Consider the following 25,834-nt stretch of genomic DNA (forward strand, 5'->3'; position numbering starts at 1 on the left):
AGGCCTGGATTCCCCCCCACCCAACTGTCCTCCTCTGCAGACCTTGTCCCCGCCCAACTGCTCTCCCCTGCAGGCCTACCCCCCCCAACTGCCCTCCACTGCAGGCTTGGGTCCCCCCCAACTGCCCTCCCTTGCTGGCCTGGTCTCCCCCAACTGCCCTTCACTGAAGGCCTGGTTTCCCCCAACTGCCCTCCTCTGCCGGCCCGGTCACCCCTAACTGCCCTCCCTGCTTGCCTGATTGCCCCCAACTGCCCTCCCCTGCAGGCCTGGTCCCCCCCCCCCCCCCACCAACTACCCTCCCCTGCAGGCCTGGTCCCCCACCAACGGCCCTCCCCTGCTGGCCTGGGTTCCCTCCAACTGCCCTCCCTTGCAGGCCTGGTCACCCCTAACTTCCCACAACTGCCCTTCCCTATTGGCCTTCTTGTGGTGGCCATCTTGTGTCCACATGGGGGCAGCCATCTTTGACCATATGGGGGCAGCCATCTTGTGTCTTGGTGTGACAGCAATTTGCATATTACTCTTTTATTAGATAGGAGGATGTATAGAGAAATTATACTTTGGAGATATTCAGTCAAATAAAATATAGTATTTAAATTAATTTCCCTTCTGCCTTTTAATTTTAAAAGATAGATACTAGAAAATTTTAAATTACTATGTGGCTCACATATTTGTTTTGGACAGCTTTGCTCTAAGTGGCTCCATTTTGTAGTTTGTTTTGTGTTCATGTGGTGTTTATAAAGTTTGTGACAAAAGAGCTTCCAGTGATTCACCATTAACACAGCTAGAGTATACATTTATGTCAGTGTGCACAATACTTTGTGTGCGCTGTATAGGTAAATGGACATGGGTACTTTTTTCTTTAAGAATGTTTCCCACAGTCAGTCATATGATCTATACTTGTGAAAAGCTATAAGCTAAGTGATGTTTTGGTCAGAGATTTTATTTCTTTAAATATTTTGATATAAAAATCATGCTTCTGAATCTTCAATTGACTTCTCACTTATTTCTGTTATTTTCTCTAAGATCTCTGAAAGAAGTTGGGAAATTGCAACTTTTATTGCACCAACACTTGCTCATTACAGTTGATTTTCCTCCTTTGAAGCTGTGAATAAGGCTTGGGATGTAGACCAGGAAACTTAGTGGGTAGGGAAGGATATGCCTGCTCAGGGCAATGTGTGAAGCAAGGCATTTCTGGAGGCGTGGCCAGGGAGGCTGATGCCAAAGCTCAGCAGACAGTCCAACTGTGCTGTTAGTTCAAAGAGTGTCAGATTGTGCACAGGCTGCAACAGTGGGAGACTGGAAATTAAACTAGCATGAGAGTAAACAAGGGGAACAGACAACTGGAAAATCCCTTGAGCTATTGGACAGAAGCAGATGGCATTTTTATGGGGCACCAGTGGCATTGGGATGTGTGGGGAGGTTGTTAGGACACCAGCCCATTTCAGACAACCAATTACAATTTGTAGAAGTTTGCGTATTTTAAAACTAAATTTCTACTTGATACAGAAATAGTAAATTTAATTTGCAAATAGCGCTAAGCAATTTTCTATATTCTAAAATTGAACCAACAGTTTTACATAATAAAAAGCTGTAATTATGCTCCATAAGAGGAATAAATGAAATATGATCTTTGGCTTAAAATTCTTAATTGAACTCTCTTGTATTTGCTTTTTATTTTGGCACCATTGTCAAATGTCAGCCTTCTGGGCTCATTTGTACTTAATTCATTGTTTTCTAAAATACGTAATAAACCATTTGTTAGATATTCAATAATATACTTCCACAGCCACACACATACACAACACTACAATTTTGTTTGTGTTGGCTAACATAATAGCAATTTTAAATATATTTAAATTTACTCTTTTTGAGGTATAGCTTTAATATAATCAACTTGCACATGCTAATCTATTTATGTCTAAACTAGTTATTTGGTGATTACTCTTAGAATGGTGTCAATAAATTATTCTGGTTCTAAGGGGACAAACTGATCCAAAGCAAGTGACAATTGGGTCATAGGAAGAACAATGGGATTGAGCTGGAGAGCGGTTTGAAAAGAGTTTCCCATAGGAGTGCAGCATCTTAATTCTGAATAGAGTTGTTGAGAAGATAAATTTTAATTCTTTACAAAGGAAGAAATTCATCTCTAAATGATCACACCTCTATGAGATCATGGAAATACACTCATGGAAACATCTTCTTGAAGTCTTAAGTATTTATTGTTCCCCAAATGAGATTGGGACTCAGGAGCCCAGATTACCATCTTATTTATTTATATTTCAGCATAAAGAGGCCAAAAGGAAGTCAGAAAATCTGAAACTATCTCTTTGGAATTTTAGGAGAACTCCCCGTTGCCAGTGTGGTCTCTATTTTTCTCACACCACAGAAATCCTATCTCTTCATGGGTCCTTACTTTGGCCTCTCAGCATTGAATACACAGATGGGTACACAATGGTGACCCAATTCAAAACTGATCACAGATGGGTTTTGTCTGCTTTCTGTAGATGCAGGCCAGGAGGAAGGAGACAGAGGCTATAGATAAAACATGGACTATAGCAGTGGTTGGCAAACTCATTAGTCAACAGAGCCAAATATCAACAGCACAACGATTGAAATTTCTTTTGAGAGCCAAATTTTTTAAACTTAAACTTCTTCTAATGTCACTTCTTCAAAATAGACTTGCCCAGGCTGTGGTATTTTGTGGAAGAGCCACACTCAAGGGGCCAAAGAGCCACATGTGGCTTGCGAGCCGCGGTTTGCTGACCACTGGATTATAGAATCAGACAATTTGGTTAGAACATTAGTTCTAATACTTCCTAGTTAGGTGACTTACTTAACTTCTTATGTCTGTTTTTTCTATTAAAATGAAATTAAAAATATCACTTTGTCTTATAGGGCTACTATGAAGATTAAGTGAGGATTAAGTGACAAGTGCTTAGCCAGTTCCTTGAATGTAATACATATTAAATAATGCTGTTATTATTATTACTGAAGATAAAAATGTTAATTTATTGTCACATCTTCTTGAGATCCTTCTGGGCACTTCCTTAGACGGGATATAAAGAAGGTTAGATATTATGTAATGTATTGAGAATAGGCAGTTGATGGACAAAAATAATTTGAAGCATTCTTAGGTGAATCCTATCTCTAGCATGCTAACAGACCCCATAATAAGAGCCTGATAACCATCATCAAATTTCTGCATGTGCAGAAACACAATGGAACTCAATTATTTTTAATGAAATTCCTACTTTCTCAAAACATAAATCATGAACAAGCTTTAAAAAATTAAGGCTGCCTTGGAGACTGTCAAAATGTGACTCTACACTGACTTAGGTTTACCAATTCTATTTATTACATCTTTTCTCTTTTAATTAAAAGCTGGTGGATAGTCAATCATGCTATGAATTATACACTCTATCAATTCTGTCAAATCCTTTCATATGCAACACAAACAATTTCCTGATTGGAATTTTTTTCATTGTGTTGGCATCATTTCCATTTATCAGATTAAGTAGTACAAAGAGAAAAATATTTGGTGGATTGAATGTTTATCTTCAAACTTGATGGATCACAGCATAGCAGAAAAATAAAACCTGAGGAATAACAATTTAACTGGCGACAGAACAGCTAATAAAAGAGGCAAATGAGAAGGCACCATTTATTAAATAAAAATTCAGGGAAAAGTACTAGCATATTTTATATTACTGAAATCATAAATTGTCCAAAATAGAGGTTGCATGAATTTTATGTCTCCTGTTATCTCTTATTATTATAAAGGATATTTTAGGCCAATTAGCTCCAGTGATTTGCAACTTTTTATTCAAGATTTGGGAACTAAAGAATGGTAAACTGGTAAACTGTTTGCCTCTGTTCTCTATTTTTAGAGATCTAAGCCAACTGCTCCCATAGAAATAAGACTAACATTCTGAGAAGGCAAACATTTGGGGTTAGAAGATGCTATGTGCCCTCGTGTAAGTTTTTTTAACCTTGGATTTGATAACAGCATTCACCTTATAGATATTTTGTGTAATTAGTGAATGGATTTATATAAAGTTCTGAGAAAGATTTGCCACATAGTAAGCATTCTACTAACTAATGTTATTATTGTTGTTATTGCCGTTATTATTAGTTCAAATAAAACTGTTGTTTGGCACAATTTAGAAACTAATTTTTGTCTATTTAAAATTGTCTTTAGGATTAACAATTAAAGTGTTATAACAGTGTAAAAAATAGTGAGATGAGGATATCATAGACCAGTGGCTTCTCTTCACCATCCAAATAAATCAACTCTAAAATTTTAATCATCAATATTAATTTCTTAAAATATATGCATCATGTTTACATAATTTAAATAGATGGGGCACTACTACATATGCCTTAGTCTAGTTATGAGGAAAGGTATGGATTAATTTTGTTTAATTTTACTTCCTGCAATGTGCCTATGTGGTTGGCACCTTACATTCTGGCTGTTGCTGACAAAAGCCCTGGACAGATGAGATGAGATCCACATATTATGATTTCAGTTATTAACTATATACCTTCCAGACACACTCTGAAGTTAGTTTCTTTTTTTATTTGAATAATTATCAAGGCCCTTCAAGTCCCAGGCTCTACAATTCTATGTGAACTAGTGGAATATTGATAAGGACTCTGATTCACCATAATAACTTAATATTGTATAATTAACTCTAAGAAAACTCAATAAAAATGTAAAGGCTTTATCCAAATAAAAATAATATGATAAAATATAGTATAAAATTTTAAAGAAGATCAATAGTGAGTATTTAAGTTCTACCTCTACATGTTATTACAATGGAAGGAGGTTTTTAGAAATACATTTACTTGACTTTCATTTATACATTTGATTTCCCAAGTTAGATTGCACATACCTCAAAATCAGGAAGCTCAAGGTATGTACAACCTAACTGGAAAAATAGAATATATACTTAAAATTCATATATATTTTTATTCAATAAGTATCTAATGCTCTTTTTTTAAAAAGGTACCTCTAAAGTTGTATAAAAATTGTATATCTTTCAACTTGTATTTTTCTTAGATACATTTAGTGCAGAGAAGTATACATCCCAGGCAAAGGATGGGATGAACTAAGGCTTGATAGTAGGAATATGTATGGCTTGTGTAGGAGTAGTGTGTAGATTAGTTTAGATGGAACAGAATGTTCAGAGGAGTGGACAGAGATCTTTAAAGTAGGATGGGGAACATATTGTTGTGTCTTGAATACCCACTAAAAATACATAACATAATTATACAGAATAAGTGGAATGATTAAATTTTTTTTTGAGAAAGAGTATAACATACGCAAAGCATTTGTTTCTGAGATTAATCTGGCATCAAAGTTTAGGATAAATTTGGTATGAGAGAGTAGAGTCAAGAAAGTTAGCTAAGATTGATTTAGCAGCAGTAGAAATATAGAAGAAGGAATAAATACAAATGTTGACTAAGTGTTTGGAGTTAAAGAGAGAGTAAGTCAAGACAATTTAAAAATTTCAAGCTTGGGTGATTAAAAGTAATACTGACAAACTGATTTGCCTTGGGGGCTAGCTGATTGAGGAAGATAACAAATGCAGCTTTATACATTTTGAATATTAGCTGAAGAAATGTTGGTGATTAATCTATATAAATTGAATAATGAATATATAAAACACACCCAATCAAGTAATGTAGAAAGGTTGTTTTTTTAAACTTGTGAAATGAGTGTTTCTATTTTATATTTGGAATGAAAATTCCAATGATAAAAAAAAGTCACTGAATTTTCAGTAGTCATTGACCATACATTAGTAGTATGACTATTGTTTTGGTTTGATAGAACATTTACTTTTATTTTAAGTTCTTATTATAGTGATAATAATCAAAGATGCCATTATTGTTATACCAGTTGAACAAGAATTGGAGTTTGTAAAGGTATATAGCAGATAGGGCCACTTTAATAACAATGAATCAATAAAGTGATGACCTAACTGGAATTTTAGAAAATAAGATGCTAGTCAGGAAGACAGGAGACAGATGTTCAGCCATAAAACATTTCCAATAACACACATATTTCTAAGTAAATACATGACTTGGATTAATAAATTATGTTTTGGGATGTACCTTCACAATGATCTATTATCTAACTCAACTCAGCATCTATTTACTCTAGTGAGCGGTAGAGAGAGTGATGAGGAGTCATTGCATTCTCATGAAAAAACTCTCTGAGGGCCCGATTCACAGAAATGGTTTTTCAATTACCTTGCTTATTAAGTCATTTATAATATCAAATAGTGATTCTTCTCTGCTATACAATATGCTCTTCAAAAAAATCAATATCCTTGTACTCTTCAAGTTTTTAAGCAGGCTGAACTGACTTATATATAACTAAAGAAATTTCAAACCACTTTTTTGTGTCCAGTTTAATAATATTGAAGCTTCAAATATTGGGTTAACCGATTAATAATAAGTTTATTCTAAGGATATTGTATTCTGTTATCTTCATCTTCTTAGTGAACACATATTTTCTATTTACAATTTTTAAAATAATTACAGAAGCTCATGGAAATGGCAAACTTACTTTATTTCAGCAATAAAATTGCAATTTAGTATTCATGCAATATTCATGTAATTCAAATCTGAGTTGCATTCTACAGTTACGGTTCTACTAAATCAACAGAGAAAGTGCCTTTAGATAACATCTGTTTCCTAAAGACAGTAAATTTATACCTGTGACTTTGATCCTCTGCCCTGAACTCCACACTCATATATTAACAACCTAATCTATATCTCCACTTGAGTGTCTAATAAAAGTTGTATCAAGGTTATTTTTAAGACAAATTTTTAGTTTTCCTCTACAAATCTATTCCTCTACCTCACATTTCTATCTCTGTAAATGGCTTTTATATTACACCCTGTTGTTAAGTCTGAAATTTTGGAGACATTCTTACTTTATAGATTCCCCTCAAATACTCTACCCAATAGTAAATTTTGTGGCTGATCTTTACAAGTGTTACTTGAATCTTAACAAAATCATTATTTTACTTCTACCATGGTAACATCATTTATTTCTCTCTTGAAACTTAGCAAAAGCCTCTTATTTCCACTTTTGTCACAATATTTCAATCTCTATAGCGACTGAAATAATCTCTTAAAATCATTAAACAGAGCTTTGCTTAAAACCATCCAATGGCTTTCAAAGTCAGGGTCCTTATTTGCAAATAGTAGAAACCAGTTCTTACTAACTCTGGCAGCCAGACTTCAGGATGGTCCTCACTTATCCCAAGCAACCTGGTACTCAGTGTCTTGTGCAGTTTACTCCCATACAGGATAAACCTGGAATGATGAAATATGACTTCTGAGGATAGATCATAAAAGACTTTCAGTGTCCATCTTGCTCTTCTTGGATCCCTTTCTCTAGAGAAAGCCAACTGTCATGTCATGAGGCTATTCAAGCCCCATGGACAGCCCTGCATGGCAAAGAACCAAAGCCCCTTGCCAACAGCCTGCAGGGAATGTAGACCTCCCAATAACAGCCATGTAAATGAGGCATGCGGAAAGAGATCTTCTAGCCTCTGTAAAGCCTTCAAATGGGTAAATTCCTGGTCAACACCATGACTGCAACCTCACGAAAAACTCTGAACCAGAGCCATCCTCTTAAGATATTCTCAAATTCATGATCCACGGAACTATGTGAGATAATAAATGCTTATGGTGGTTTTAAGTTAGTAAAATGGGAGTTAATGTGTTATGCAATGATAAGTAACTTATATACTAATTTAAGTGAAAAATCACTTAATAGAAAACAGGCAATTTAAAGAATTTCTGGGGGAATTAGGAGAACCAGGTTCAGGATTATACAGCCAGGGGACACATCGCAGTCACACTGCAGAACTGGTTCAATGAGGACCTTCTCATGCCTTTGCTGCCAGTGATTGACATACTTACCGCAGGAGTTTCCGTACTGCCATCAATTTTGCTTTCACTGTCATCACCTAAGACAGCTTATTGTATTTCCTATGACTCTTTCATAGCTTCAATGGATACTGGATAACTTTCAATTTCTAGAGTGCAAAGGGTAAGCTTTTCTTCCCACCAAGGTTCATAAGATGGGAAAACTCTCTGCATATAAAGGAGGGTCAAATACTGGGTAGCCAGAATAAGCATGTCATTCTTATTCAGTTAGAATAAAATACAGACAACTTACTATGCTTTGTAAGACTTTATTCAACTGGGCCATGATCTCTTCTGTAACTTCCACCATTCTCCTCTAGCCATGCTGGAAATCTTTCTGTCTTTCCAACACATCAAGCTTGTTCTTATTTCTGCACTAATGAATCCCTCTGCAAGCAGAATGTTCTTTCCTAACACACCTCACTGGCTGCATTCTTCTTCAGCCTTCAGATTTCATGTCACCTTCTCAGAGGTATTTCCTGATCTTCAGGGCTTAGTAACTACCTCCCCCTCACACATCATTCCCTCTTTCATTATTCTAATTTTCTTTTCATTTTCTGAAATTATTAGCCTACCTGTTCATTGTCTTCTCATTGGTAACCTGTTCTTGGATATAAGCTCCTGGAGAGGAGAGGTATCTAATCCTGCCCACTATTCTATTCCCAGAGCCTAGAATAGTGTCTGGAACCTAATATGCTTTAAATAAATATTAATTAAATGCATGTATAAGTAAATGAATTAAATAATAAGATTGATTATGCCAACTCTTTCCATGATCTTTAAATATGTGTAGATAATAAAAAGATAAGGCAATGTAATTATGTATTTCCTTCTGTAAAAGAAATTTTTAGGGAGAAGAAAGTAGGCACTTTAGAACAGATTTATTTGCTTCAAAGAAATATTTACAAAACACAAAAGATAATTGTGTTTATTTCCCTGGAAACTGTTTACTTCTTATTTTCCTAATCAGATCTAAAGATTTGCCATCCATGTGATATGGTTGGGATTAATTCTATGCAAATACTTAACCATATCAGGGATCATATTCCCATGATCCCCACATTTAGACATTGATAAGGAAACTAGTTGGTTTGAGGAAAACGGAAGCCCAAGATTTTTTGTGGTGGTTGCTGAAAGAGAACATATTTCTGCTTTCCCATATTATAGATAAAGAAGCATGTAGCTCTGGTTGAAGCCAGTAACCGATCTGAGAGCAGAAGGATGTCCAGATTTGGATAAGATTCATGTTGTGAAAAAGAATGGAGTGTCAGAATGAAATTGGGAGCTTATAAACATTATTGAGCAACTGCATTTTTAATTTTTCAGTTACCTGAGCCACAAAATGCCTTGTTTTCTATTACTTTCAACTGAAGGCAATTTACCTAATACAAATTCAAATAGGGATTAAATTTCCCACTTCTTCCAATGCCTTATGAGGATTAGTTTTTGAGTACTATATATACTTAAACAAATTGGAAACGTATTTCCTATTTATTAGTCATTTGTTACCTTCCTTCTCCTGTGGCAGAAATGAATCTTCATAATTGAACAGGGTAAATGGGAAATAATCTGAAAATGATAATTTTATGGTTAGAATAAGGTATTAGTCTGGCACTTTCTATGAACATAGTGACAATTTAAATGAATAATGATGGTTTTATGCTCATAGTAAACCACAAGGTTTTATTCTTTGATGGAGTTGTACTCATTGTCATCGAGTTTGGTTTGTGTGCCAGAACATCCCTGTGTCAGAGGGCACAATTGTCATTAGCAATTCAAGAATGATGTGTGCAACACACCAAACAACTAAATTGACTTTTCAAGTCAATTTATACATGTAAACATAGGAGCTATTTCCTCAAGTTTTCTTAACTATAGTGCTAAAAAACTAATTTTTTAAATATATAATGTAAAAAAATAATTTTGCATATTCTTTTATTGACTATTGCCACCATATAGATTAGCCATGTATATAGATTTTATATATATATATATATATATATATATACACACATATATGTGTTTTTATTTACAAAATCATTCTCTTTATACATACATATAAAACATACATCTATAAAGCACAAAATGTTTCTCTATAAAAGCATGTTTTCCTGAAAGTAAGCTATTTTTTAAAGTCTCATTATACAAGTATGCATAAATTGATTTTATACAACTATTTTCCTTATATAAATAAACATAAATCTGATTTGAAGATAATCTATTTTAAAATGTGACAGACAGGAATGTTATCATGGTAAACTATAAGGAAAGTTGTTCAACAAAACATCTGACAATTTTTTAAAAAATTGAGTTTTAGGCATAAAGGCAGGAAGAGAGAGAGAGAGAGAGAGACATCGATGGGTTGCCTTCTGATGGGATTGAACCTGCAACCTAGGTATGTGCCCTGACCGGGAATTGAACCCATAACCTTTTTGGTGTATGGGACAGTGCTCTAACTAACTGAGCCACCTGGTTGTGGCAACATTTGACAAATTTTTTTGGAGTCAAGTTAGACTAGAATATAATGTAGAAAATAGATATGTGCACTCACATTGTACTCAGTAAATCTGTGTATACTTGTAGACAAGACAGCAAGATAATTTTATGGTTAGAATAAGTATTAATCTGGCACTTTATATAATAAAAATAAAGATAATGTTGAATGAGTATTATGGTAGAGAAATTATTGGGAGATTCTTTTTATTTCAAAATGTTTTCTGTAAGTGTTGTCACCTTAATTTTTCAATATAATGAATATCTATAATAAAATATCTAAGGAAAGATTTATAAATGAGATGCATTTTTATTCCAAAAACTGTTTTTGTAAAGAGGTAGTGTTCTCATAGTCATCAAAAGATGGAGTCACTATTTCTGGAAGGCAATCATTGCATCCTCTGATACTTTTTAGTCATGTGCCAGTGATTTAGGTAAATAGCTGTAGGACAGCAGACTGGGCTCACCATGAACCTCACTTCTCCAGGAAGCAGGGCTGTGCTAGCTTCTCAACTGTTCTGCCACCATTCTCCCCTATTGGTACTTCTGGGTCTCAGAAAGGAGAATGAAATAAATAATAATTTAAAGTGATTAAAATTGATTGAAAATAGCTAAAATTTATCTTTCACATAAGTAATGAAATAATCTGTCCCTTAGGATAAAATAATCCATAAAGATAGCAATCTAAGCCTTCTAGAAATTTTTGGTCTAGGATTGCTGATGCTTCCATAATTTTCAGAGAAAATATGAAGGTTTATTTTAAAAAAACACATTATTTCTATTTATTTTTTTCTAATTTTTAATTTTTTGTCTTTTATTCACAAAACAATGTATGCAATTAAAAAAAATAAAATTATTAAGTGAAAATGAAGTGCCACCTTACTTTCCTAATCTTAATTATCAGAGATGATCAGAGGTAGTGGTTTTCATGTATCCTTCTATAAATATTCTTCATTCTTCATTATGTCTTTGTTCAGATCTGTGAGTATATTTGTTAGCTAAATTTTGCAGTGGAATTTCTAAGTCAAGCAGTGCTTGTATACGTGTTTTTGTTGTTGTTTTTACTATTGGTTTCAAAGAGAGGAAGGGAGAGGGAGAGAGAGATAGAAACATTATTGAAGAGAGAGAACCATCGATGGGCTGCCTCTGATGGGGAATAGAACTGTGACCTCCTGGTTTATGGGTCAACACTCAACCACTAAGCCACACTGACTGGGCAAGGAGTGTTTAAGTCAGAGTAGGGTAGGCTACATTGAGGTGACCAACAATCCCAAGTTTTAAGAGACATAAAACTAAAAAGTTTAATTCCAATTCATGCTATATGTTCAGCCATGGTCAGCTGAGGTCTCTGCAAAGCCCAGAGTAATGGAGCAGCAAGTATCTGGGATACCGCTGGTTAAGATTAAGCTGTGGAGTCTATTATCATTTGCAGATTCTGTATTTGCAAATTTGCCCACTTACTAAAATTTGTTTGTAATCCCCCAGCCAACACTAACAGAGCTATTGTGGTCATTCACAGATATGCACAGAATGGTGAGGAATTGCAGTTGCCCAACGTGCACATTCCCAGCTGAGTTCAGACAAGGTAATGCTCTGCCTTCTTGCTTCAGCTTTCATATTATTAGCAGGGTTTTTTTGTGACCTGCTTAGTGACACTGTTTTTGCATTTTGTCTGTTTTTTTGTTAGTGATTTTGTTCTTCAAAATGGCCCCAAGCATAGTACTGAAATGCTTTCTAATGTTCCTAAGCCCAAGAAAGCTGTGATGTGCCTTACAGAGAAAATAACATCTGCTAGATAAGCTTTATTTAGGCATTAGTTATAGTGCTGTGAGTTCAATGTTGAGGAACTAACAATACAGTATATCCAGAAAAAGGAAGAGAAAATTTGTCAAAATGTACTTGAAGCTTCTCCAGAAAGTACAAAAGTAACAGCTATAGTATAAAGATGCCAGCTATATCTAAAGCTATAGAAAAGATGGAAAATGGTTACATTTGTGGATTCATGAGATATTGACTGATAAAAAATAGAATAGTGGATAACATTGTTGTGAGACTGAAAACCAAAGAAATCTACAGTCTTGCTACCCAGGATAGGGAAAATGCTAAACCTTTTGTGGATAATGTTTTTTTGTAATGAATACTACGTTTAATTATTTATAAAAAATATATATTCAATAAGCATCTTTAAACAGAAATACATAAAACAAGTATTATCAGTTATATTGTTAGGTTGATGACAATGTTGTGACTTAAGACTTGTAGGAACCTAACCCTGTATTTCTTCTAAAAGCAATGACGTGATACTTCATTATTCATTGATGAAGTATTGATACTTCCATTATTCATTGAGACTTTTAATACAACATAACTTCAGAATGAGATTTAATTATAACTTACATTTACTCTTAAAGCCCAGAAGTGATGCATGTCATTTTTGCTCATATTTCATTGTCCAAAGAAAGTTACATAACCATTACCGGCTTCAGAGGTGGGGGGAGTAAGGAGGAATACTTTTCCTATAAGAAAGAGAACTGGATATAAGCAAATAGGAATGCACTTACCAAAAAGTGTTTGAAATAGCCACATTTCCTCCAAGCAGGTTGTATTCCTAATAGTGGTTGAGGGCGCTTGTCTTCTCACACACTCACTACCAGCACTAGTAAGTTCTCAAAAGTAGGTCAAATGTTGCTTCTCTGTCTCCATACATTGTGCAACTTCATATACATGCATTATTAACCAAGGAGAAATACTGCTGTGAGTTTGAGAATTTCCTCTGATAAATTGTTGCTCCCATTGTCTTTTTTTTTTTTTTTTTTGACTTATCAGATTGCTTCTACCCCTGTCATGCATGGGGAAATACTGGAAAAAGATTATCTCTCTGGTTACCAAAATAAGATTACCTGTATTTATATTAGTATATTTAATCTCGAGGAATATTCTTTTTAAAAATATTGAGCATATTTAGGACCTTTGATTTATTTTGGGTTGTAGCAGTATACATAAGATATTGGAAAGTTATTGGAGAGATAGACCTAGCCCTGGTATCTGTTTAATGTATTAAGATCCTATAAATACTCATTACAAAATTCTTATTTAGAGGAGTAAATGGTTCTAATGTCAACCCCTATTCTCAAGGTGAGGACTCAAAATCCTTCTTGTCTGCCTGTTCTATCATTTACTAAATGATATATGTCAAGCTATCTTTATAGTTTTTATATTTATATTTTACAGTTAAATTTTTTTTTTTACTTTGTATGACTTGAGATCATGTTATTCAGTGGGAAGAATTAAAAATTATGTTTTTTTTAGTGAGTTGACTCTTTTACTTCAAATAAATTTTATTGCCTTCAATTGTATCTGTTTGAAATGAAATAATCTGGTTATTATTTGCATGGCATATCTTATTCCATTTTAATTCTGATTTTTCTCTATATTTATGTTGTAAATGTGCCAAAAACCATTTTTATACAATCTGAAAAATCTTTTGTCTTTTTTCTTTTACTGAAATATCAACTGCGTTTACATTTAATGCGATTTCTGATATATTTGAAATTAATTCCATCACCAAACTGTGTGCTTCCTTGAGTTCCTCTTCCCAGACTCTATTGTTTTGCCTAACAGGTACAGCCTCTTAGTTTTAAGCTACTCAGATGTGTTTCAAATACCAGTTGTCATGTCAACTAAATTTCAGAAGATACATAAAGAGCCTTTGAGAAGCCCCATTGATTTGGATTCATGTAAAAGGAAGCACTCTCCCTGCCCCCATGAGATAGTGCTAGCTCACTAACAAGGCTTTCCAATGAAATCCTCTCTGTGACCATTCAGTCTTTACCTTCTTTTATTTTTTAAAATTTAAAATTTTATTTGATTTCAGAGGAAGGGAGAGGGAGAAAGAGATAGAAACATCAATGATGAGAGAGAATAACCAATTGGCTGCCACCTGCACATCCCCACTGAGGATCCAACTGCAACCTGGGCATGTATCCTGACCAGGAATCAAACCATGACCTCCTGGTTCATAGGTCAATGCTCAATCCCTGAGCCACACCAGTCGGGCGCTGCCTTTTATTTTTTAGGTGAGACCGCTAATCTTGTGGGATCTGAAGAAACATTTCTCGTTCTCTAGCTTTGGTGACCTAACATCTCACTAAGATATACAGGGGTGGGAAAAGTAGGTTTATAGTTGTGAGTATGTGAAACACTGAGTTTGTTCTTATATCATAATTTATTAATTATTGTATTATTTATTATTATTAACCTACTTTTGCCCACCCCTGTATGGGTGCTTGGCACTTAGTAGTTCTCAGCTTTTGGGGCCTCACCTAAATCCAAGGTAGGAAGATTATAAGTTTAAACTCCTACTGCGTTAGTTTCTTTAGAATATGTTGGTATAACCTAGATTTTTTTTTTTTTTATATATAATTTTACTTTTGAACTTAAGGCTTGGCATAGACTTTTGTATTTCTTTTAATATCATTTGCCTAGAATGAATTGCAGTAGTTTTCTTTTTTCTATTGTGACTATAAATATATTTTGTAAAAAGTGTGCCAGAACAATGCAAGTCTGATCCCATTGAAATTACAAACCTAGAGGTCAAGGCCATCGTAAAACATACGTTAATAGAATGAGCTTTAGAGTTGCTGAAGTTCAGCTAAGATTCATAGCTACAGTTTGAAAGAGACTATTGGCAATAAGACTCACTCCTAAGTCCTACAACTGAAACTATTACTTTCCTTCCAAATTAACTACTCCTCACCAAAGACAAATAAACTGGTCTAATGAGAATTTCGTACTTGTGAATGCTGTCCCATCCCTTGTGCCAGGATAAGAGTATATGCAACACTTAAACCACTAGGCCATAGACTACATTTTAATTGGCTTGTGCGTGTGTGTTGTCTGTTTCTCTCATTCACATTCTTTTTTTCCTCTGTTGCTTACATAGAAGAACAACTGCTTGTGATGGTTAGAGAGCTCTTCCCTCTCCTTTAGGGTACTTTTAACTGATTTGCAGAAGTTCTGAGAAAATTTACTAACAACATTCATACTTAAGCTCATAGGTAGAAATAAATTTAGTTTAATAAAGATAAAAGGAAAAGTCTTGATTTTGTAATGGAAGCAAAGAATTGTGCAATTTTATTTGGGAATGATGTTAATGGAAAACGATAAGTAAATTTCCATTTGTTTGCTTTTTGTACTTAAGTTTTACTGGCATCTGTAAAATCGTGCTCGTCGCTGGCATTCAGTAAGCATTAGCTGAATTGGAATTGGACAGCAGAATAATGGTTCTGACATTATCTTTGGCGAATCTGAATGAGCATGGTAGCCTACTTAATGTTGGCCATCTCTCTCCCCTCCGCTCTCCATAGCAGAGCAGCTTTGCAAACAGATTTCCTAATATGTGTAAGCCAAAGTAGTTTTATTTTGCCTGCCAGACTTACATTGATCCTATACATTTCCTCCATTTTCAGCAATCCTTGTCACTTTTAATGGCTTTTCCTAGCCCTGGGGAATGTGAACACAAAAACTTCTTCAACCTGAAAATGATTAGCTGGGGCAGATGAAAGGCAAATTGTGGGCTAGATATTGGGGCTTATGGATTTTTCTCCCTCCGGTATACTCTAGCTTGGCAGGAGATCAAGAAAAAGCACTTCTCAAAGTCATGCTGCATGGCAGGAAGGAGAGAGATGCAACCTCTCCGACACACAGCTTGGGTTGAATAACATTTATTATTTGTATCTCCATTATATGGATGAATGGAGAGAGGCTTAAGACTTTGAAGCGGTTGTTGTTGCTATTGTTTTAATGTCACATGGAAAGATATTATCCTTTTCACAAATTTTCTAACTTTATGCTTATACAAATGCATGTTTCCAAGAAGTATCTTAGAGTGTATTAGCATTCAGAAAGAACCATGTACTTTTTAATTTATAAAGGTTCTGTAAGATCACAAACTGCCTTAATTCATTATGCTATTGATAAGGAAATTGCTATTCCAAATAGCTACATAATTTGTTCAAAGTCAAACAACTAATTTGCAAGCCATTCTCATTCCTAGTGCTTTACCTTTTTTACTATACCTGCCACTTCTGGGGTTGGGTTTTTGTCTTTTTCCTTTTGCCATCACTGTGCTAATAATTTTTACCAATGAGCATCTGAGTCTCTTGATACAACAGAAAGAACTTAAACTCTGTGCCCAAACTAGTCCTGTGTTTATATTTCAGCTCCTGCATTTACAGCCTGCGGCTTCTTAACCAACCAAGTTTCTTATGAATCTGAAGCTCAGTAAACCTGTAAAATGGGGAAAATAACAACAAAGTTAGATGGCTGTTATTGTATTAGACAGTGTGTACATAATGCCTATTAAATAACTAGAGGCCCAGTGCACGAATTTGTGCATGGGTTGGGGCCAGCTGGCCAGCCCCGCCCCCAATCGGGGTTTTGGGGGCCCATCGGGGGCCAGATCAGGCTGGTTGGCTGCCGCAATGCATGTCATAGCCACCAGTCATTCCAGTAGTTCTGCCGTTCTGGTCGCTGGACTTTTACATATATAGATAGATAGATAGATAGATAGATAGATAGATAGATAGATAGATAGATAGGCACATAAGAAATTGCATATATTTTCATCCATATCTTATACCACATACAGTCAATCTTACCAGCAATATGTTGAGAAAGGATGTGTAGGGCAGAGGCTTTTTATTGGCTTTTCCAATGAACTGTACCAGAAAATAATTTTAAATTCTAGTGGAGCAAGTAGGAGTATGGAGTATAAGTTTGAAAGTCAGACAGACAGAAAGGTATAGATACAGGTGAAATTCAGAGAAGGACAATTCATTGCTATTTTTAAAATATATTTTTATTGATTTCAGAGAGGAAGGGAAAGGGAAAGATAGAAATATCAATGATGAGAGAGAATCATTGATCGGCTGCCTTCTGCACACCTCCTACTGTGGATCGAGACTGCAACCCAGGCATGTGCCCTTTACCAGAATCAAACCCGGGACCCTTCAGTCCACAGGAAGATGATCTATCCACTGAGCCAAACCAGCTAGAGCAAGAAGGACAATTCTTTCTCAGTCTTTGAGTCTGGTGACAGGTCCACTCACAACTGGTCTCCAGTAATGCAGTTGTAAGTGCTAGGATTCTGTGCACAGTTCTAGTCTCATCAGAGAATAAGGATACTAGGAAGGAGACCAAAATGGGAATCAAGTTTTTCAAAATATTCCAACATGTAGTGAAGGAGACAGGAAATATTGAAGTGCAAAGACCACACAAGCCTCAGTGTCTATTCCTAGAACATTGTGTTCTGAGCCTATTGACAATATCATTCCATTGGGGGCACTGAGAATCCTGGTCTAAACATAGTCCAGCAAGAATCTGCTCAAGAGCTGGGGATGAGAGGAACCTGCAGGTGCTGTCACAATAACATCAGCCTGTGAGAACAGAGGGAATGACAGGAGGGAGAGGGGACTGAGAGCAGGTTTTTGTCATGGCTTCTGCTATGGTGAAAAGTGAAAGTGTCAGTAAATTAGCAGTGATTTTCTTCTCTTTGTGTTTGTTTTTCCTCCTCTCCACTCATTGGACAGGAGCAGCTCCTTTTGTTTCCAGATGACAGGAAAGCTCCAGAATTCGACTGCAAAGCTGCATAGGCTCTAGATTTGCTCGGTATGTGCTGTGTGTGTGTGTGTGTGTGTGTGTGTGTGTGTGTGTCTATTCATATGTTGGGGCAGGAAGAGACTAGTAGAGAATGTGGAATGGGACAACAGTGTTATTTCAAGAAAAGAATAGTCTATATCTGCTATATCTGCTTGCACCATAGTGCTTGGTTCTGGTGTTATTAAATTTAGATTTTGCTAATATGTATATAACATGTGTATGTGTAGAAATGTGTATATATAAAATATGTAGATGTAGGAATATATGCATGTATAAATAAGTATAGAATATATTAACTATTTTATACTTATATCCTATATAATAAAAGCCCAGCGACCAAAAGGCAGAACGACCAGAATAACCACAGCCCCTCGCCCCAGACATCCCTGCCCCCAGTTAGCCCCCATTGGGGTGGGCCAGCTGGAGCCCACCAGTGCATGAATTTGTGCACTGGGCCTCTAGTAAAATATAATATATAGACTTCATAGAAACAAAGGAAAAACATTAAACATTGAGGTGAATTAAAGCAAAAAGGCCTGGAGGCCTCTATCAGATTGGTCAATGTGATTAAGCCATCTGTGCTTGCTAATTTTCACTTATAAAGTTAGGGTCTTACTCTATCATAGAGACTGAAGACAGGGGCCATATCTATTGCATGTAATTCTGTGTGGGGTGTGTGTGTGTGTGTGTGTGTGTGTGTGTGTGTATGATTTTCTTTTCCCTTTTAAAATTTTATCTTTCAATTACAATTGAAATATTATTATTTTTAAAGTGTACAGCATACTGGTTAGACAATCATATACTTTTCAAAGTAACCTAAGTAACCCCCTTTCCCACTCTCCACAACCCCACATATCAAATACCCTATCTTTCTTTCTTTTTTTTAATTTAATAAATCTTTATTGTTCAGATTATTACAATTATTTCTCAATTTTTCCCCCTATAGCTCCCCCACCCAGTTCTCACCCCACCCTCTGCCCTTATCTACCCCCCACTGTCCTCATCCATAGGTGTACGCTTTTTATCCAGTCTCTTCCCGCACCTCCCACATCCCTTTTCCCCTGAGAATTGTCAGTCCACTCCCTTTCTATGCCCCTGATTCTCTTATATTCACCAGTTTATTCTGTTCATCAGATTTTTAATTCACTTGATTTTTAGATTCACTTGTTGATAGACATGTATTAGTTGTTCATAATTTTTATCTTTACCTTTTTCTTCTTCTTCCTCTTCTTAAAGAATACCTTTCAGCATTTGTTTTAATACTGGTTTGGTGGTGATGAACTCCTTTAGCTTTTTCTTCTCTGCGAAGCTTTTTATCTGACCTTCAATTCTGAATGATAGCTTTGCTGGGTAGAGTATTCTTGGTTGTAGGTTCTTGCTATTCATCACTTTGAATATTTCTTGCCATTCCCATCTGGCCTGCATAGTTTCTATTAGGAAATCAGCTGACAGTTGTATCGGTGCTCCCTTGTAGGTAATTAACTATTTTTGTCTTACTGCTTTTAATATTCTCTCTTTGTCTTTTGCTCTTGGCATTTTAATTATGATGTGTCTTGGTGTGGTCCTCTTTGGATTCCTTTTGTTTGGGGTTCTGTGCACTTCCTGGACTTGTAAGTCTATTTCTTTCACCAGGTGGGGGAAGTTTTCTGTCATTATTTCTTCAAATAGGTTTTCAGTATCTTGCTCTCTCTCTTTTTCTGGCACCCCCATAATTCGGATGTTGGTACACTTGAGGTTGTCCCAGAGGCTCCTTACACTATCTTCATATTTTTGGATTCTTTTTTCTTTTTGCTTTTCTGGCTGAGTGTTTTTTGCTTCTTTGTATTTCAACTCTTTGATTTGATTCTTGCGATTCTCTAGTCTACTGTTAGGTCTCTGTATAGTATTTTTTATTTTAGTCAGTGTATGTTTAATTTCTAGTTGGTCCTTTTTCATATCCTTGAGGGTCTCGTTAAATTTATCGGCCTTTTCTAGGAAATTCTTGAAAAACCTTATAACCGTGGTTTTGAAGTCTATATCCAGTCGTTTGTTTTCCTCCATTTCTTTCATTTGTGATGTTTCTTTGTCTCCGCATTTTCACTGCTTCCCTGAGTTGACAGAGTGGCTTTGTGTGGTAGGTGTCCTCTAGGGTACAGTGGCTCAGCCTCCCCAGTTACCTGAGGTTGACACTCTTGGTGCACCCCTTTGTGGACTGTGCTCTCAGCCTTGTTGTAGTTAAGTCTTGATTGTTGTTGGTATCACTGGGAGGAATTGACCTCCAGGCCAATTGGCTGTGAGGATCAGCTGTGTCTACGCTGGGAACACTTCTGTGCTGGAGACACCCTTATGAGACAAGACGTGCAAAATTGCAAAAGCCTCTGTGCTCAGCTTGGATGGGGTGGAGTTTCAGGGCAGAGCAGACAGCACTGGTTTCCTGTCAGCCCTGCCCTATGAGGCCCCTGGGTCTCAGTGTCCCTTGGTAATCGCTGCAAGCTCCTCTGAGAGAAAGCTGCCCTCGAGTTTCGCCCACTGCCAGACAGTCCAGTTTCTCCCCGAATAAGTCGTGGTTCCCAGAAACTTGCCCGGAACTGGAGTTCAGTGCAGTCGGGAGCTTCCGTCTCCCTCCCACTTTAGAAGGCCAGCCGTGCACTCAGCCTCCCGTGCATTCAGCAGTCAGTCCTCTCTGCACACGCACGCGCCTCCAGACCTCTGCCGTCTGCAGCTCCTGAGTCTCAGTGTGCTTTCTCTTTTCCTGACAGTCCAGATTCCCCCGAATGAGTCTGGTTTCCCACTGTCTCACCCAGGACTGGAGTTCAGTGCAGTCGGGAGTTTCCTTCTCCCTCCCGCTTTAGAAAGCCATCCGCACACTGAGCTGCCTGTGCACACAGCTGCCCGTCCTCTCCGCATGTGAGCCTCCGTACCTCAGCCTTTTGCAGCTCCTCTGAGTCTCAGTGTGCTTTCCTCTTTTCTTCTAGTTGTAGAATTTCCACTCAGCCAGCTTTCCTGTGGTTCTGGATGGTGTCTGTTTTGTCTTTTAGTTGTAGTTTTGATATTGTTGTGTAAGGCAGCAGTTTAGGTGTTTACCTATGCCACCATCTTGGTTTCTCTACCCTATCTTTCTTGATGCCTGCATTTCAAAGGGACTGCTCTCAGGTCCTTGAGAAAGATAGTCCTAGGTTGAAAAACTGGCAAAGGGCTGGGAGAAGACTTACATTTCAAGGGCAGAGAAAGAATTTTTAGTTGAAAGCTTTCTAAAATACAAGTAAACATTTGTGCTTGAAAGGGAAACAAGTCACTGCTAAGAAATTGATTTTTTATTGACATCAATCAACTGATAAGTCTACGTGCTTCCCTGGAATGCAAGCTTTCTTATTCTTCTACTATTTTTTTCTTTTTAAATTATAACCAAGGATACATTTTTAAAGTGGGATAATACAAATATATTTTAAGTGTTTACAGTTTATTATAAAAATTAAGACATTCATTGTATCCTAATCATTTTGATGTTAACTCACTTGAATATATAACATGAATATTGACTGAAATGGCCTTAATGTTCCCCTCAGCTTGACTGAATATTTGATTTTTTCCCCCTGATAATAGGCCCCTGACCACTATTTTCTTAGAGCATTTACTGGTACAAGCCTCATGCATCATTAGTACTGGACAGTAGAGCATGCATCATGCAAAAACAATGGAATTACAAACGTTTTGTCAGAGTTCTTACAACTAGAACTAAAAATAATTCAGGCAGCATAAGAATATTTCCTAGATAAATGATAAATGGGTAGTCATAATAAGAAAAATAATAATTAAAATAATGCAACACCTGAAAGGGCGGGGAGAGACCGACTCCATGTTCCCTTTGTTCCATGTCCTCCACCTCGTGGAGTCAGGTTCCCACCCTAGAACCTCTCCAAGAGCCCAACCCACACTTTTGAATTAGCCAATAGAAATGCAAGAGGAAAGTAAGCCACACCCTGCCCCCATGTGCAACCTGACCCCGACCAATCAGCGGAGGCCACACTACCTCACCCCTCCTACCTCTCCCAGGCCCCCTATAAATCATCGCGTTTGGGGTCTTGGGCTCTCTCTCTCTCTCCACCTCGCCGCTGCGCCGGTGTGTGTGTGGGGGGGACTGGGCTCGAGCTAGCTCGATTAAAGGCTCTTTGCTTTTGCATCGGACTCGGCTCCCTGGTGGTCTTTGGGGATCACGAAATCTGGGCATAACACACCAAATTTACCAAGAAATTTAAAATCTTCGAAGCAGAAGTTTAAATACCAAAACAAATGGCACGGTCTTGTTTTTACCTATTAGTTTAGGTTGCCATGATCTTAGACTTCATGAACTTACTATAGTGCTATCTATACTGAGTAAATATTTCTGGAAAGAAAGAAAAATGCTAAGAAGGAAGGAAGGAAGTGATACCGAATTTTTGGACTGGAACCCGGATTCTTTGTCTGCCGGAATCAAGGAATGAATCCACGGACAGAAAGTGGTATAGCAAAGGTGAAGATTTATTGAAGAACAAGTACAGACTCCCATGTAGGGAGGGGGAAGAGTCCCACAGAATAAACTCCCAAGTAGGGAGGGGGAAAGGGGTCCCACTGGGTTCCCTTTCCCTATGGCTCATATAGGCTGCAGATCTTGGTGCCTTGATATCCCCTCTGATTGGTCACTATTCCCTTAGAATGGTCACTATAGTAACTCCTGGGCTCAAAGGTTGAACCTCACATGGCACATGCAAGGTTCTCTCCTCTTCTCCCTTATTGTTTTCCTATTCCCTCTGGGCTTCCTTCTTCTCCTTCTGAATGAAGGGCTTCCTTCTCTTTATTTTGTAAATATAGACCTTTCTTGGCTACTTCAGTTCCCTTGTCTTATGGAAATATATTGGTTGCTGCCTCCTTATCTTATGGAAATGTAACTGCACCTGGCTTCCTTGTGTTATGGAAATGTACCTTCTCCTAGTCTGTGGCCCTGTGTTTTTCCATGGACCCCAATTCTAAAAAATCCCTAAGCCTGCCTATGTTCCCCCAAAATTCCTGCTTCAGAAGGATTGGGAAAATAAAACAATCTCCACACCATTATAGAAGAAAGAAAGAACACACATTATTATTGATTAAGCATTGTCAGATTTATGTGCATTAAAGTAGCATGTAATCCACTACAAAATCCAGATAAAATTTTACGCAAATTTATACAATAATGTAGAAGAGAATTAAGACTTCTCTTATCTCCTCAGGAGACAAGAGGACTCATTTTGTGATTATGTCCTGTATATCTTGTGAGAAATGTGAACAACGTTAGTCTCAGGGGTGTGGGTTTTACAGTTCTGATACCGAATTTTTGGATTGGAACCGGATTCTTTGTCCGCTGGAATCGAAGAATGAATCCAGGGACAGAAAGTGGTACAGCAAAGGTGGAGATTTATTGAAGAACAAGTACAGACTCCCACATGGTGAGAGAGAAGAGTCCCACTGAATTCCTCTTCCCTACAGCTTATAAAGGCTGCAAATCCTGGTTCCTTGATATCCTCTGATTGGTCAATATTCCCTTTGGGCTTCCTTCTCTTTATTTTGTAAATGTGACCTTTCTTGGCTACTTCCAGTTCCCTTGTCTTATGGAAATATACCTGTTGCTGCCTTCTTGTCTTATGGAGATGTAACTGCACCTGGCTTCCTTGTGTTATGGAAATGTACCTTCTCCAGTCTGCAGTCCCTTGCTTTTCCATGGACCCCAATTCTAAAAAATCCCTAAGCCTGCCTATGTTCCCCTAAAATTCCTGCTTCAGTTCCAGTAGTCAGAAGGCCCTGGATCTTGCACCAAAAATCAAAAGGTTGGGACTCATGTTTTCAAGAAAACACTGTAAGGAGGGGAGGTGAGGAACTACTGCCTCCTTCCTCTTTATTTAACAAAGAAAATGTGATCTTTGTTTACTGAGGAGTTGAAGCTAGATCACTTTACTTTTACAGAAGCATGAGAGGGAGAGGAATAAGGGGAAAGAAAAACAGGGGGGAGGGCAAAGCAGGAGGAAGGGGAGACAAAATAGAGGAAAGGTGCACAGATGAAAAAGCTGCACAATGTTCCCCAGAAAATTGGGCACTTTTGCACAATGTTCCCCAGAAAATTGGGCACCCTGCCCCCTACACGGGTTCCACAGAACTAGCTGGTTCCCTTGTCTTACATGCTGTAAAAAGACAAACACACATTATCCCATAGACTCAGGAAATGCTCAATTGCCTTCTGGTCCAAACCTGAGAGAAGGACCTAGTGTTTATGAATAGGTTGCATTTGATTTCGTTGATTTCCTGTTGAGACAGATTCTTCCCCTAGGCAAGCAGTGGGGGCTGTGGCAACACAGTCTTGGCAGCTGATTTCTCAGCAGAAGGTAGTAATTTCCCTCTCCATTGGTCTTTTGCTCCTCATTCACTGCTCCTTTCCTCACTAACCCTATCACTGAGTCTTTTTATAAAGTGGCCTCAATTCTAATCTCACATGCAGGATGGTAAAGAAATAAATGGCCAGAACTGGCCAGCGGGACATTCAGAGGGTGCTTCCTGTGTAGGCCCTTGACTGCACACCCAGACTTGGGCCATGTCTGTCATTTGGTGGTTTGTGATCTCTTCACCAAGATGAGGTAGAAAAGGAATGCCTTTTCTTCATGTGACAGGTTTGAATGAGGAGAGTCACATGTTCACATTTCCAGCAACATCTTAGATTTGATGGTAACAATTGTGATCATTTGGTTGTCAAGTTCTCCTTTGTGGTATTTGTTCCTGATGGTTGTAGAGACCACCAACATTGTTTCTGTAAATATTCCAATTATGACTTGTAGAAAAAGTCTTTTTGGCTCACATCAAAAAAAATTTGTCATTTACTCTATTATACTCTTTTCTCCAAAGAACCTGTGTGTTTTTTTTTCTACATTCACTCTATTGATTATATATTTAAAACTGTATAACAAATTAAGAAAATTTACTTTAACTACAAGTTCAGATACCTTATTTCATAATTAAAATTTACCTTTATCACTAATAAACTCATCTTCTGTAGCAAATAAAACATTATTTATGAAACATAAGCATTATGCTTTCAGAAACTCTATTTCCTTTGCTACTGAGAACAAGAAATTCCATCTTTTTTAATTTGTGGTAATTATCTAGTCCTTTATATTCCTAAATTTAGTAGACTATCAGTATAATTCAACAAGGTGGTTATACTGTAGATAACTCTTATTTAACATTCCTCCAAACAATTTTAAACATTTTTTTAAAAATGTATTTTATTGATATTTTACAGAGAGGAAGGGAGAGGGATAGAGAGCTAGAAACATCGATGAGAGAGAAACATCGATCAGCTGCCTCCTGCACACCCCCCACTGGGGATATGCCCGCAACCAAGGTACATGCCCTTGACCGGAATCGAACCCGGGACCCTTCAGTCCGCAGGCCGACGCTCTATCCACTGAGCCAAACCGATTTCGGCCCTCCAAACAATTTTAAAGTTAGGTCAATATTTGATGTAAAATAAATCCTCAAACTCAAGCACAAATGAAACTTCTTAATCAGTCTTGATCTGGCTACTAATCCTTTACTTGTCCATTTAGTCAGGTGATAAAAAGCAATTCTTTACTGTACAGTTCCCCTTTAGATAAACTTCTGGTATTTGCACATGTCAGCCCAGCTGGGTTCATTCAGTACCCATTAAACTTGGTGCCTATATTTCCCTTACATATAGTGAGCTCTGATTATGTGTTTC

The sequence above is a fragment of the Plecotus auritus genome, assembly GCF_963455305.1.
Source record: "Plecotus auritus genome assembly, chromosome: 7".
Classification (NCBI taxonomy): Eukaryota; Metazoa; Chordata; class Mammalia; order Chiroptera; family Vespertilionidae; genus Plecotus; species Plecotus auritus.